This window comes from Protopterus annectens, chromosome 5.part0 (genome assembly GCF_019279795.1).
Source record: "Protopterus annectens isolate FY-2018-M chromosome 5.part0, PAN1.0, whole genome shotgun sequence".
NCBI classification, from domain to species: domain Eukaryota; kingdom Metazoa; phylum Chordata; order Ceratodontiformes; family Protopteridae; genus Protopterus; species Protopterus annectens.
In genome coordinates this window covers 1,274,785,930-1,274,800,677 of record NC_056735.1, presented here as the reverse complement: position 1 = coordinate 1,274,800,677, position 14,748 = coordinate 1,274,785,930, and positions in this window count along the sequence as shown.

The window sequence follows — 14,748 nt, the reverse complement described above, 5'->3', positions numbered from 1 at the left end:
CAATACAAAGGCACCTTGGCTGACAGTGTTTGCAGATGACTACAAGGCGGGTGCTATTATTACCACCTCCACATGAGGTTGACATCCTTCACAAAGGCCTCTCTGAGATCTATGACTGTTGTCAGAGCTCTGTACATAAGCTCAATGCTAGATGATGTGCTGCCATCCCCTTTGGGTATGACATGGTTCCCATAAAGTAATACATTGATGATAGTCTACTGAATACTGATGTTGGTATAATGGAACTTGGAACACAGATTGAGCAGTGAACTGTATGGTGACCACCACAGGGCCACTGTCTTTCGAACGTCCTTCCATGTGTCACTTTTCCTGACTCAGGGTGTTGTATCCGGGAAGTAAAAGGACAGTGTTTCCCTGTAAACACCCCTCAGTAGGCCAGTCAATGTTTTATACGGCTCATTTTCCATGTACCCCACAGGACACCAGCAACAACAGGAGACGCTGCAAATGTATCTCACAAAGAGGGTCTTAGGTACTACACACTTGCCCCATATGGACAGACACCAACAACTGCAATAAATCTCTGTCTCATATTGGCTACTTAGGTGTGATCTCTGCCTGACATATACAGTAATGTCTTACCCAACCCTGTCAAGAATGCTACATCCGAGAAACCCAATCTGTCCACACAACATGCCCCAGATACTTCAACCTCATCCTCACAATCAACAGGACATGCTGGAGGGACAGGTTCACAACCCAGAAACTGGCCACGTCATGGAATAGACACCACATACATGTCAAGCCGAGCACATCACTGGCCGTCTTCAAGAGAAATCAGGAGGAGGTGATGGGGAATAGAATACCCACCTTGGGGATCACTCCAGTGACTATACTCAGTAGACACACTGGGGAGTATTGTCAGGTAGCATGATGCCTGTATATTCCCATATACTAGCCTTATAAAGCCTCCATGGCCATTTTCCATGTACACACCTATGACTCTTTGAACCCATGGATCTCAGTACTGCCAAATGTGCGTGTCTGTGCATTAGTGTGGCTGAAAGTATTTGTGAGTGTGTAAACATGTGAGTGAAAGTAGTTAGTGGCCCATCTCACCCAGTAAAACTACCATTGCCATACCTTACAAGTGCTGTAGATGTTATTCACTATATAGGTACCTTGGGACACTCCACAACCTATAAGCTCTGCAGTGTGTGCAATAACTGCATAACACTATAATACCAATAACCACATAGCTAGGGGTTCTAATATGAGTCCTGGCAAATGTGTGTATGTGTGTATTATTGTGTTTAAGTGTGTACATGTGTAGGTTACAGTATTTTCTGGCCTCTATCATCCAGTACATCACCATTTGTCATAATTTGCAAGGCCTTGTGATGTCCCTCACCTTAGAAGTACCTTTGGACAAGTGGCACCACATAACCTCTGTGGTGCATGCGATAAATGCATAACAATGTACTAACGATACATAGGTAGGTAGGGGTTCTATTCCCAGTCCTAGAAAATGTGGGTGAGAGACGAGTAGCTTGTGTTTGTGTGTGAATGACATCCATTGGATGGGCATGGATTCATATTTTATGCCATGGTACACACAGTGCACATTTCTAAGTCTACTGCATAAGGTCTGTTGTTCACATCAACCATAGTGGTATCTGTAGACACTCTTCAGCCCTATAAGCACTGTGTAACAGTATGGAATAGTATGGCATGAATAACAAGATAGGGTGGTCTGCCAATGTCAGTACTGGCAAGTGTGTGTGTGTGTGTGTGTGTGTGTGTGTGTGTGTGTGTGTGTGTGTGTGTGTGTGTGTGTGTGTGTGTGTGTGTGTGTGTGCACATTGGTGTGTATAGCATTGGTTGTGAGTGTGTAGACTTGTATGCAACACTATTATGAGTATTCTCACACCCAGTACAGCCACCATTGCCATACCCCACAAGGCCACATGATGTTATTCACCTTACAGGTACCTTGTAACACTCATCACACTAGTAGTCCTGTGCCACCTGCAATAACCACATAATAGTGTGGTACCACAACTTGATGGATAGAGGTTCCAAACACAATACTGGTAACTGTGATTCTGTGCGTGCATGTGTGTATGTGTGTGTGTGTGTGTGTGTGTGTGTGTGTGTGTGTGTGTGTGTGTGTGTGTGTGTGTGCGCATGTGTAAACAATATTCTCTGTGTGTTTGGTCGAAACAATATCCCCTGTGGTTGAGGGGTTAGCAATCTGATGTGTGATCTACCCACCACACGTACCATTGTCCACTATACTAGAGCTGATGTCAACCACCATAGACTGAGATACAACCCTTCAGCCTTATAAGCTGTGAGGCACATGCAAGAACTGTTACACAGACCTGGGAAATGTGGGCAGATACAGCTGTACCCCAACAATGACATGATCAATGTATTACTACACTGCCATACCTCTTGTTGGTGATGTCTGCAGGGCCACATCCTGCTGACACACAAACACTTACAACACAAACAAAATACAGCATGTGAGAACACATTTGCTTAGTGTTACTAACACCAATAATGCATCATGGCTGAAAAGGTACACACACACACACACTCTGATGTGCACACATTATAAATGCCAGATGACAGCTCCTTACACAGCATTAAATAGCTACACTCTAATAAAGTCACCCTATGCATCAGACCCATATAAGGATGTCCCTACATTGATGGTACGGATGGTATGGAAGTGGCACAGGTATCATATGTACAGTGTGTTGTGTGGGTTTGCCAGAAGCCTTGGCTGGGCCACATGGTTGACATCATGTGTGTGTGTTTGGGGGCATGTTCATTAAATGGGCAGTGCAGGGGTGGTGTGTGTGTGTGTGTGTGTGTGTGTGTGTGTGTGTGTGTGTGTGTGTGTGTGTGTGTGTGTGTGTGTGGAGGTGACTTTTCTGATGGTGATGTGTGTGTGTTTGTATGCACACAGTCACATCATGTGAGCACCCTACACAGGGGTATTTTGGACAGCTGTGGGCCATACATGGCAGCGTATACAGTTCATTATCTCTGGCCATGGACCTGGGAACTGGGCCTGCCGAGGGTATCACCAGCACCACCAGGGCCAAGTCCAGATGCTGTATTTCTCCCCTCTGGTGACTGCTGCCTGCTGGATCAGTGTCCTTGTTGGAACTGGCCAGGATCACATGTCCATGGCCTGCTACATCATGGTGTGGACAGCACACCCCCCTTCAGTAGTGCTGGTGGTACTGCCAACATGGGAATGTGATGATGCATGGCCACATAGACCCTCAGCTGATTGTGGTGCTGCCCCACAGCCACATGGCTGCTGACCAGTGGCCACCAACTGCTCAGGCACAGATATTCCACAGTTGAGGAGTGCCAAGGTCTCCCGCCACCATCTATCCATGACTTCAGTACTCTCACAGATGGCTGCAGCAAGTTCATATTGCCATGGACACCAGTGAAGTGCTCATCCACGACCCTGCATATATGTCTGCTATTACGTTCTTTACATGCCTGTGCACCCATGACAGCCTGAAACATGCATCTGGTGACTGTTGCCATGGCACTTGCAACAAGGACATGATGGTCTGCAACCCCCCAACAAGCAGTCCTGCCCATCTGCTTGTGTGGGACCTCTTTAGCACTCTGGCTATGGCTAGTGCCTGCAGCCTCACTTGCCATAGTCACCACAGTAGCCTGTTCCATGCCACCACCTGCCAACTGTCCATTATCTGTGGCCACTGGTGATGGGGTATATGTGGGCATTGTGACTGTGTGTGGGGATGGGGTTGACAATAGTGGTATGCCAACCAATGGCACAGTATCAGCCCCTGACATCCCTACCTGTGCCTCAATATGAGTATCATCATGGTCAGAGTCTGCAGAGACACAGACATTAGTATCAGAGCGGGAGGGACCACAGCCACCATGTCCACCTGTGAGGGAAAAACAACATATGTAGATCACTACTGGCACTTTAAAGTTTGCTGCTACACACACACATACACACACACACACACACACACACACACACACACACACACACACACACACACACACACACACAGGTGTGGTGCTTCAAAGGCATTACACAGACCTCACATTAGCCAACTGGGGGCATTCACAACACAGTCAGACAATAACATACACACTCTGGACAGACCCTCAGCATCATGCAGTGCAGCCCTTTCCAAATATCGTTACTACTAATATACACCTCTGGGATATGTGAGTGGTGTTAGTAGATGATGGCCCTTCACCTAGCACACACTGCACCCATGTGAGTTATTGCTGTTCACCTGTTTAGCACTGTGGCAACTCCTACAAGACATACACCCCAACTGTACAGGGCGTTGCTGAATGTATACATGTGTGGCTCATATGTTTGGTCTGTTCTTCATAACACATGTTTGTCTGATACATTACTGGGTTGGCATGTGGATTAGTGCCACTAAGTAATGTCCTAATTGAAGGTGCAGACTGCATAACCTGCAGTACATGCATTTTAAAACAAAGCTGGTTACTCAAACAACTTCCCAAGCTTACAGTGGATATAGTAAGTGTACACATACCTGTTAACATGTGAACCATGGCTGTTACATGCCAGGTTTTTGTAATATATCACATGAGACCTCAGAAATAGGTTCATAACATTGCCATCATTTCATATGACATATAACCTGTGCAATCCAAATGAATAACATACACATCAGTTACAGGTAACATATGGTAACTGAAATAGGTACAATAGGCTGGTTGCATGAGTGTGCACACCTTTAAAGTAATACTCTGTTAAAGCAACTTTTGATTTAATCACAGCATGCAGTCCTCTTGTGAAGGAGTCTATCAGCATGGCACATCTTGACTTGCCAATGTTTGCATACTCTCCCTTGCAAAACACCTCCAACTATGTCAGATTGCAAGGGCATCCCCTGTGCACTGCCCTCCTTAGGTCACCCTGCATATATCTTGTTGGACGTAGGTGTGGGCTCTGACTCGGCCAGTGCAGAACATTGCATGTGTTCTGGTGAAGCCATCCTTTTCTTGATATGGATGTATGGTTTGGGCCATTGTTGTGTGGAAAGATGGAATTCCTCACCAGCCACAGCTATGTGGCAGACAGCAGAACATTTTGGAGCCACAAGGGACCAGTGTTTGGAACTGTTCATAATCCCCTCTAACTTGGCTACAGCCCCAGTTCCAGCTGATGAACAGCAATCCCAAAGCAGGACACTGCCATCCCCATGCTTCACCATGGGGGTGGTGTTGTTGTGGTGATGTGCAGTGGTGATATTGTGCCAAACACACCTGTCAGAATTGTGGCCAATGAGTACAACCTGGTCCCATATTACTATAATACATTTTCCCAATTGCTGTTTGGAGACCTGATGTATTGTTTTCAGACTTTCACCAGGCCTAGATATTGCTTGACGTGAGGAACTTCTGCTATCTTCCAACCTTATCCTATAGGCAGGACATATGGAGACCATGGAAGGTTGTTGAGACATGTAGTACACACACAGTACTTGCTGGAGATTCCTGATACTCCTTCACTGTTGCTGTAGGGATCCTGGCAGCCTCCCTGGCCAGTTTTGGTCTTGTGTTCTCATAGACTTTGGTAGGATGTCCACTCCTTCGCAATGTCATTGTAGCCCCATATTTTCACCACCGTTTGATAACTGTCTGTACTGTGCTCCATGATATGTGCAATGCTGTGGAAAAGTTTGGGTACCCTTCTCCAGGCTAATACATCTCAAACATATGGTCCCTTAGCAGCTTCATCACAGCTCTATGTGAACCATGGCTGCTGCTGTAGCAGGCAAGTGGGTATATGTTAGGATATTCCTGGTAGGACAGCTGACCATTAGTTGCTGTTAATCAAAGAATCTCTGTAATTGATGCCTGTTGTGTACCCAATAAGATGTACTGCTGTACTTATATCGCAAGCTGCCTCAACGCAGTACTAGCTTCAGTCTGTGCACACATATGTATCTAGGTTGTTGTACTATTGTTATGTGTCATTATTGTTCCTTTAACAGATTTGTTCGCTTTACAATTGAATTGTACAGGTTATAGGTCACATGAAAGTTTGGCAGTATTCTGAACTTGTCTATTGTGTTCTCATTTTTGTATATCACACATACCTGGCACTTAAACAGGTAGGTACACCATTTATATACACTGTATACACAGGTAGGTACACCATTTATATACACCGTATACTACTAATTTCCACAATATGACCCTAGATTTGGGTCTTTGTCCCCCCATTTTGTTGGTATTTGTCCAGGTGTCCTGCAATAACAGGTTGTGAGGTATGCTACAGATATGTAACATCTCCTGCAAATAGGCCCGTGTCATGACCACCATGATGCAATGCAGTAAACACCACCACAGGTGAACATGCAGATATTGCCAAATGGCTGAGTGTAACAGTTGGGAGCATGGTCACATGCATTAACTTTAGCATGCCTGAAGTACTGGTGAGCCACAACAGGGAAACCCCATACTTACTGGGTTCAGGCTGCTGTCCCATGTGCAGACCAGAAGGACTTATGTAGTTGTGAGCGATAGGTATTGTCAGCAAACTCACATTAGGCATTGTTACAAGATTATGTTTCTGCAAAGGTACAGCACACACTATGATATTATACACTTTGCTGTAGTTCACCATGCATGTGCACTTGTGTGCATTACTACACCCCACCCACTAATTCATTTTACACTGACATATGCAGCTAGAGACTCTGTAGAAGACAGTTTAAATGCTACCTCATTACATTGATGTGCAGTTTGGCCTTACCTGGATGCTCCTCGCCTGTTGCCTGGGTGCCACCCACCTCCACGGCTGCTGTTTCCCGAGTTTGAGGTTGTATGGGGGCTACCCCAAGGTTGCCAAGGAGCTCCTCTGTCACTAAGTGGGGCCTGTGTGGCTGGACCCCCACTGGTAGCAGTACGGTCCCTTGCTACAGAAGCAACCCTTTGCCGGGCATGATGTATAGGGTCAGTTGCTCTATGCCTGACCTGATCATATGTGTGTCCATGGTGGCAAAACATATTCACTCTGTGGACGATCTCATCTGACAGGCCAGTCCACTCCTGCAGATTTTTCTGGCTATGACCAGAAAGGATCCCATAGTTTAAGATTACAGCTTCTGTGATGGCTGCTGTTTCTGCATTGGTGTAAGGCATTTGTCGCTGCATGGCACCTGGAGGACATACAGAAGGAATCACATCATGGGATCTCAGACATTGCCCAGAGTTCTTTACAGAGCCAGCACATGCATATGGACTATCATTAGCCACCCCTTACAAACACATCCTACCCCTGTACCTGGCAGCACTGTATTAACAGGCATTGTACTCCTTGTCTTGATGTGTCAAGTTCCCCCCAATGAGGGCCAGTACATTGAATAAACCACCATTCATCATTCAAGTTTGTGTAGAGGGATGACAGTGGCCGTGTTCCTTGCAGTTGCGATGTCAATGGTGCTCAAGCTTTGCTTGCATACAGTGTGTAATGGAGCTGGAACCATATGCTTGGGTTCATGTAGGATGCAGACAGAAATGTTATCAGGCCCCAGGGGGACTTGCTTTTGTCAACTTTGATTAGGCAGTTTGCATCTGATCCATGATGATGAGGGGAGGGGTGCATGTGCTGTGCATATCCACCTATACTGGTGGTGATCCAGGGTGGTGATGTTTGCCCTAAACCTGTCTGCAGCAAGTTGGCTGTAGCTATGGTGTGTGTGTATGTGCTGTGATTGACCATTATTACATGGTGGGTTGGGTTGGTGCCTCTGAGACCGCAGCCATATGTGAAGTTGGCCTTGTGATTGCCCTTAATGGATGTGTCCAATTTGTAATCATAGTTAGCCTTACAGTAATCCACCTGTGACCTATTATGCTCATTCAGGCAAAGGTTGACATGCCACCCAGTTGGTGCCTACTCCTACTTTACCCTGTGCAACTAATATAGCATCACATTATGTGTTTTTTGCATTGCTGCTGTCCAGCAAGGGGTTTTCTCTACTTTGGTGGAGACAGGTTTTACAAGTAATGTATTTCTGAGGCCATGCAGCTATTTGAGTGGTCATATATCTCTTTGTAGTAGCATGGGCACAGGGTCAGAACACAGTTGGCCACCTCTACAATTATACTACCCATGTCTGTGTCAGTGCAATGATACCACCAGTAGCTGTAGAGGTGTAACTCTGTTGGAGGCACAGAAACTAAAGTTACACAGGTGTACAACATGTACAGCTTATTTACCTTACATTTTGCATCCCATGTCAGTTGTGAGGCAGCCAGGTACACCTACCCATATACAGGTAATACCTGCTATACATTTCTGTTCTATGTCAGTATGGCACACTGTAATGACAGTCTTGCTGCTCAGTCAGTCATGTCAACCTGTTAGAGCAGGACAACGCACATACTTGGTGGGCTATGGGCCACAAATAGTGACACTTTCTTCATATTGATGTAACACACATATGTCATTTGATAGTGCAGTAGCCTCTGCATTCACAGACATTCCCTGGAGGATGTCTGATGCTCATATGGCAGGCAGAGAGGTGACAGGCTAGGAGTGTGGTAGTGAGGGTAGGAACTGTTAATGTTGTGAGTATGACTGGTATGGGGACAGAGCTAGCTGATATGCTGGACAAAGGAAAGGTGGATATAGTGTGTGTGCCAGAGACCAGATGGAAGGGGTGTACAGCTGTGTGTATCAGAGTCAGGTACAAATAGTGTTGTCATGGTGTGTATGGGAGGGGAAATGGTGTAGGGGTTAACCTGAAGGAACATTATGCCAAGAGTGTTTGTGGAGATGAAAAGAGTGTCGGGTAGAGTGATGTTCAGGAGGCTGGGAATTTATGGGGTAATGTTGATAGTTGTTAGCGCATATGCTCTGCTAATTGTGAGTGTGATGGATGAGACAGACGTACTTTGGTGTGGTTGGATGAAGTGGTGATGCATGTACCCAAGGATGAGTGAGTGGTGATTGGAGCAGATTTCAATGGGCATGTTGGTGAAGGGGGCAGAGGTGATGCAGAAGTGATCTGTTGGTATGGCGTTAAGTAAAAGAATGCAGAAGGTGAGATGGTGGTGGAGTTTACAACAGATGTTGGACATGGCTGTGGTGAATACATAGTATTACAAGACCGAGAGGCATAGGGTGACATACAAGAGTGGAGAAAGATGCACACAGGTTGATTATCTCCTATGCAGGTGGCCTGTTTGAAGGGGATTGGTAACTGTAAAGTGGTGACAGGGAAAAGTGTAGTTAGGCAGCATGGAAGGTTGGTCTGTGGGATGATGTTGGTGATCACGCAGAGGGGGAGGAGTGCAAGGATGGCACCACAGATCAAATGGTGGATACTGAGAAAGGGTGATTGTGAGTTTGAGTTCAGGGAAGAGTTAAGACAGGCAGTGGGTGGCAGAGAAAAGTTAGCGAATCTCTGGGTAACTACATCTGAGCTAATAAGGGAGATGAGTAGAATGGGGCTTGGTGTGACATCTGCACAGAGGAAGGAGGAAAAGGAGACCTGGTGGTGGCATGAGGAAGTACAGGGGAGTATACAGAGAAAGGGGTTGGCCAAGGAGAAGTGGGATTGTCAGACAGATGCAGAAAGTAGACAGGTGTGTAGGGAGATGGGGTGCATGGCATAAAGAGTGATGACAAAGGCTGAGGATGGGGCATCTGACGGGTTGTATGTAAGGTTGGACACCAAAGATGAAAAATAGGACCTGTACCAATTAGCTTGACAGAGGCATGTAGCTAGGAAGGATGTGTAGCAGATAAGGCTGAGAAAGGATAATGGTGGAACTGTACTCACTAGTGAGGAGAGTGTGTATAGCAGATGGAAACAATACTTTGATGAGCTGTTGAATGAAGAGAATGAGAGGGAGAGAAGGTTGGATGATGTGGGTATGGTGAATCAGGACTTGCAACAGATTATCAAGGGGAAGTAATGATAGCTATGAAGAGGTTTAAGAATGGAAAGGCTATTGGTTCAGATGACATACCTGTGGAAGCATGGATGTGTTTAGGACAAATGGCAGTGGTCTTTTTAACTGGATTGTTTACTGTAATCTAGGAAAGTGAGATGATGCATGAGGAGTAGAGGAAATGTGTTTGGGTACTGATTATGTGAATAAGGGTGGTATGCAGAGCTGTAGTAACTACAGAGGGATAACATTGATCAGTCACAGCATGAGGTAATGGTAAATGGTAGTGGAAGCTAGGCTAAGAAGGGAGGTGAGGATTACTGATCAGCAACATGGTTTCAGACCAGGTTAGAGCAGTACAGATGCAAAGTTTGCTCTGAGAGTGTTGATGGGGACATACAGAGAAGGTTGGACATAACTGCATTGTGTCTTTGTGGAGTTACAGACAGCATATGACAGGATGGCTAGAGAGGAGTTGTGGTATTGTATGAGGTGGTCAGGAGTGGCGGAGGAATCCGTAAGAATGCTACAAGATATGTACAAGGCTAGTGTGACAGCAGTGAGTTCTGCATTGGGAGTGACAGGTGTGTTTAAGGTGGAGGTGGGAGTACATCAGGGATCAGCTATGAGTCCTTTCTAATTTGCAGTGGTGATGGACAGGTTGACAGACATGATCAAACAGGAGTCGCCCTAGACTGTGCTGTTTGCAGATGACATTGTGGTCTATAGTGAGAGTAGGGAACAGGTTGAGGAGAACCGGGAGAGTTGGAGGTATGGTCTAGAGGGGGAGGAATGATGGTCAGCAGGACTAAAACAGACTATATGTGTGTGTGAATGGGAGGGAGGATGGAGGAATGGTGAGGATGCAGGGAGTACAGTTTGCAAAGGTGGATAGGTGTAAATACTTGGGAACAACAGTTCAGAGTAATGACGAGTGTGGGGGAGAGGTGATGACATGAGTACGGGCAGGATGTGCGTGGTGGGGAAGAGTGTCATGTGTATTTTGTGACAGGCAAGTACCATTTAGAGTGATAGGGAAGGTCTACAAGAGGGTGGTGATATCAGCTACATTATATGGGTTGGAGACATTGGCACTGAAAAAAAGAGGCATAAGTCAGAGCTGGATGTAGCAGAGTTATTGATGGTATGATTTGCACTGGGTGTGGCCTAGCAGTGTCACAGTTGGTATTGTGCAACACACACTCCAGTAGTGGTCATATGTGAGCCATCCTTTCCTGGGGTGACTCAGGGCCCTGAGATGTGTTCTATGTCACTGCAAACAGACACAGTTTCTATGGCCATAGGTTCTGCTCAGCAATATATCAGTACAGCATATGTTGTTGAGACATAATGTTGCTTGAACTTCCTATTTTCCATGTTTACATGCCCCCCTGCTACATTCCATTACAGGCTTGCTTGTTTGACATAGCTGTGTTTATTTGTTTTCAGTTCAGTTGGTATACTGCATCGGTCTCAGTGTGTGTATGTGTGTGTCTGTCTGTTTGTGTGTGTGTGTGTGTGTGTTTGTGTGTGTGTGTGTGTGTGTGTGTGTGTGTGTGTGTGTGTGTGTGTGTGTGTGTATGTGTGTGTGTGTGTGTGTGTGTGTGTGTGTGTGTGTGTGTGTGTGTGTGTGTGTCACTCTCTCTCTCTCTCTGAGACAGATGTAGGATATACATATGTTTTGTATAGGCATCATCTTGCCTTTAGTAGGTAATGCTCATGAGCAACTGATGGCCTGTGCACCAGCTGGAGTCCCTCACTTGCTAATCGCATATGGAACAGCTATGGTATCATTCCCATACCCAAAAGCATGGAAACACACTCCTATAATTGAGTACTTCATGTGGGTGTTGCCCCTTTTCCTTGCCTGGGAGGAGTACTTCATGGAGGTATGTGACAAACAGCATCACAGAGTGTAGTTGGGAATACCTCTTACAACAAACACTGTGGAGACAGCCCAACAAACTGGGGGGCGGGTGTTCCAGACATAGGGACAGAATGTAACTATTGCTGTTATACAGTTGAACTAATGCTAATTTGACAGGGTTTGTGTGTATATGGTTGCTCTGCATGAATTTAAGTCTGATAGTGTTATGTGGTTGATATAACTTCCAAATGTAGGGCTATCCGCAGACTGGCCAGAGTTTGAACTCATATTTGGTGTGTTACTCACACATATTTTGGCCTTGGAAATTCAATAGTGTACTCTGAGGATTTCAGTCAGTAAATGGTAACATCCATATGTGTTTCTGACTTCATAGCCTTCAGAACAGATATGTTACAACAACCCTGTTACACCAGCAACTTTCTCAGTTTATGACAGCAATATGTCAATAATGTCCCTGTGTTTGGGCCTCTGCCCCCAGATATGTCAGACTTTGTCCAGACGTCATGCTGCAGGAGGTGTATAGGTGAAGTATATCATTATACAGTGACTTCATTCCAGATATCATCCCAGTGATGTATCAGACTGTCAGACATGTTATGTGTAGAAGGCCTTATATATGAGAACAATGCCTGGATGCTCTGTGGTACTCTATACAGTTGGGAGGGCTGTGTATTTCTGGCAATTGTTGACAGACTGTCAGGATTGTGTTGCAGTGTATTGTGAATGTGTTATTTGGCCTGTGTGTGGGGGGGGGGTAGATGTAAGTGTTGAGGGTCCTTTTCAATCAGACTTTGCATGCTGCTCCAGCTTCTGGTGCTCTATCAGCTGTATATGTTTGTAGGGGCAGACTGATACATGTCCCATTCCACAGTCAGGCATCAGACTACACTGTGAATTGGGCCAGTATATGTAGGGGTAGTGTGTGAGTGGCAAACATGCTTATGATTTTGTTCATACAGTCCATATACTCTACCGTTCCTGTGGCTTAACAGTATGTCACTCTGAATGTGGTGAGATTGGTTCTGGGTATGCACTTTCACGCTGGTGTCTGTTGGTCAGTGCTGTTACAACCCTGTAGTGCCTGATACATTTGCAATTACATGTGTATTCCCCCATAGCAAAATTGGGTTTGTGTTGTGTCAGTCTGCCTGTAGTTTAGACAGTACTTGGTGACATGCCTAGCAGCTCAGTGTAGTTTCTCTACTGTGATATTATGTCCCAATATTTATCAGATGTACTGTTGCCTGGCCCCATATGTGTTGTGTATGTCTGACACATCAGTGGGATGATGTGAAAATGTATGTCAGTGAGTAGTGGGGAGTAATTTGGTTTTGGACTTGGGCTATTCCAGTCAATATATGGTACAACAGACAGGAGGGTCTTACTGCATCAACTGTGTCACATTATCTACTCAAGTATTTGGAATATATTCCCACTTTCATGGCTTTACACCCCCCCCAGTCAGGCTTGGCCCAGATTTCTTACACTAAGAAGTTCTGAGTATACCTCTCGACTGAGCAGATTGTTTCAGACTGTCCAGGGTTATTGCTCATATTTGGTCTGTTCCACAGAATCATTATTTTCATTTCTGTGGTAAATCACTGGGATGATGTCAGGATTTCTGTCAGTAAATGATGACATACATTTCCGTTTCAGGACTTACATCCTTCTAGACATGTATGCTGATACGAACCCTGTTACTGTAGGAACATCTTACATTTATAACTGGAGTGCATACATCATGTCCCTATTCTTGGAGTATTGTCCCCCCATTTTGACAGCCTTTGTCCAGAATTATTGCACTAAGAGGTGTAGCAGTATAGTATATCTATACTGATATATATGTATATATTCCCTTTTTGATATCTATAAATATGTTTATATAACAATATATATGTATATATTCTATACATATTTGATCAAAAATGAACAATGAACAATACAATACTAATGAGTCTGTCTAAAAAAAAAAAATTCTTTGTGTTGTTTGCTTTCATGCATAACTGCACATTTTCTTACACACATTATACAAAAAAAAAACAAAAATAATAAACTAAATTAAAGCAAAATTGATATCACATAATTTGCATTAAACCATGAAAAAACATTTAAAAGGGACAGCTACTATGTTAAACATACTTGAAATACAAAATGTTAAAATAACAAACCTAGAAAGTCATGTATTGTGATATTACAATTCCTACATTAAACCTATTATTAAACTTTGCCTAAATATATTATACTACCATATTTTCTAAAAAGGAATTATATTGTATATAGATAAATAAATACATAAATATATATAGATGCACAAATAAATATATTTTTATATTTTAAACAGTGCTTTGAGTTTTAGTAAACATTTGATAGAACAAGCATCGTTAATACCTGGATAAATATGAGCATTAGTTTTTAACTGCCACATTAATTCCTGATCCTCTAACTTTAAGTGCCAAGGACCACCTCTAGGGTTTCTTGGTACTGACTGAGCAACTACAAATTTAAAATAATGTGTGTTGTACAATTGTGAGAGTCAAGGGGTCGTTTACGTTGCTTTGTGCCAAAAATGCCCTGCATTTTATTTTGGCAAGACCGAACGTCAGTTAAAACAATGGATTTACAAGCATAATTATGCTATTTCCAAGAATGTAAACACCAATGCCTTAGCAAAACATATTTTAGAGTACAACACACATTATTTCAAATGTCCACCAAGAAACCCTAAGAGGAGGTCCTTGGCATAAAGTTAGAGGAACAGGCACTGTTAGATGTATGAATTCATTTATATATGTATTTAAAATATAAAAATATATTTATTTGTGCATCTATATATATATGTATTTATTTATGTATATACAATATAATTTAGTATAATATATTTAGGCATAGTTTAATAATAGGTTTAATATAGGAATTGTAATGACACATACTCT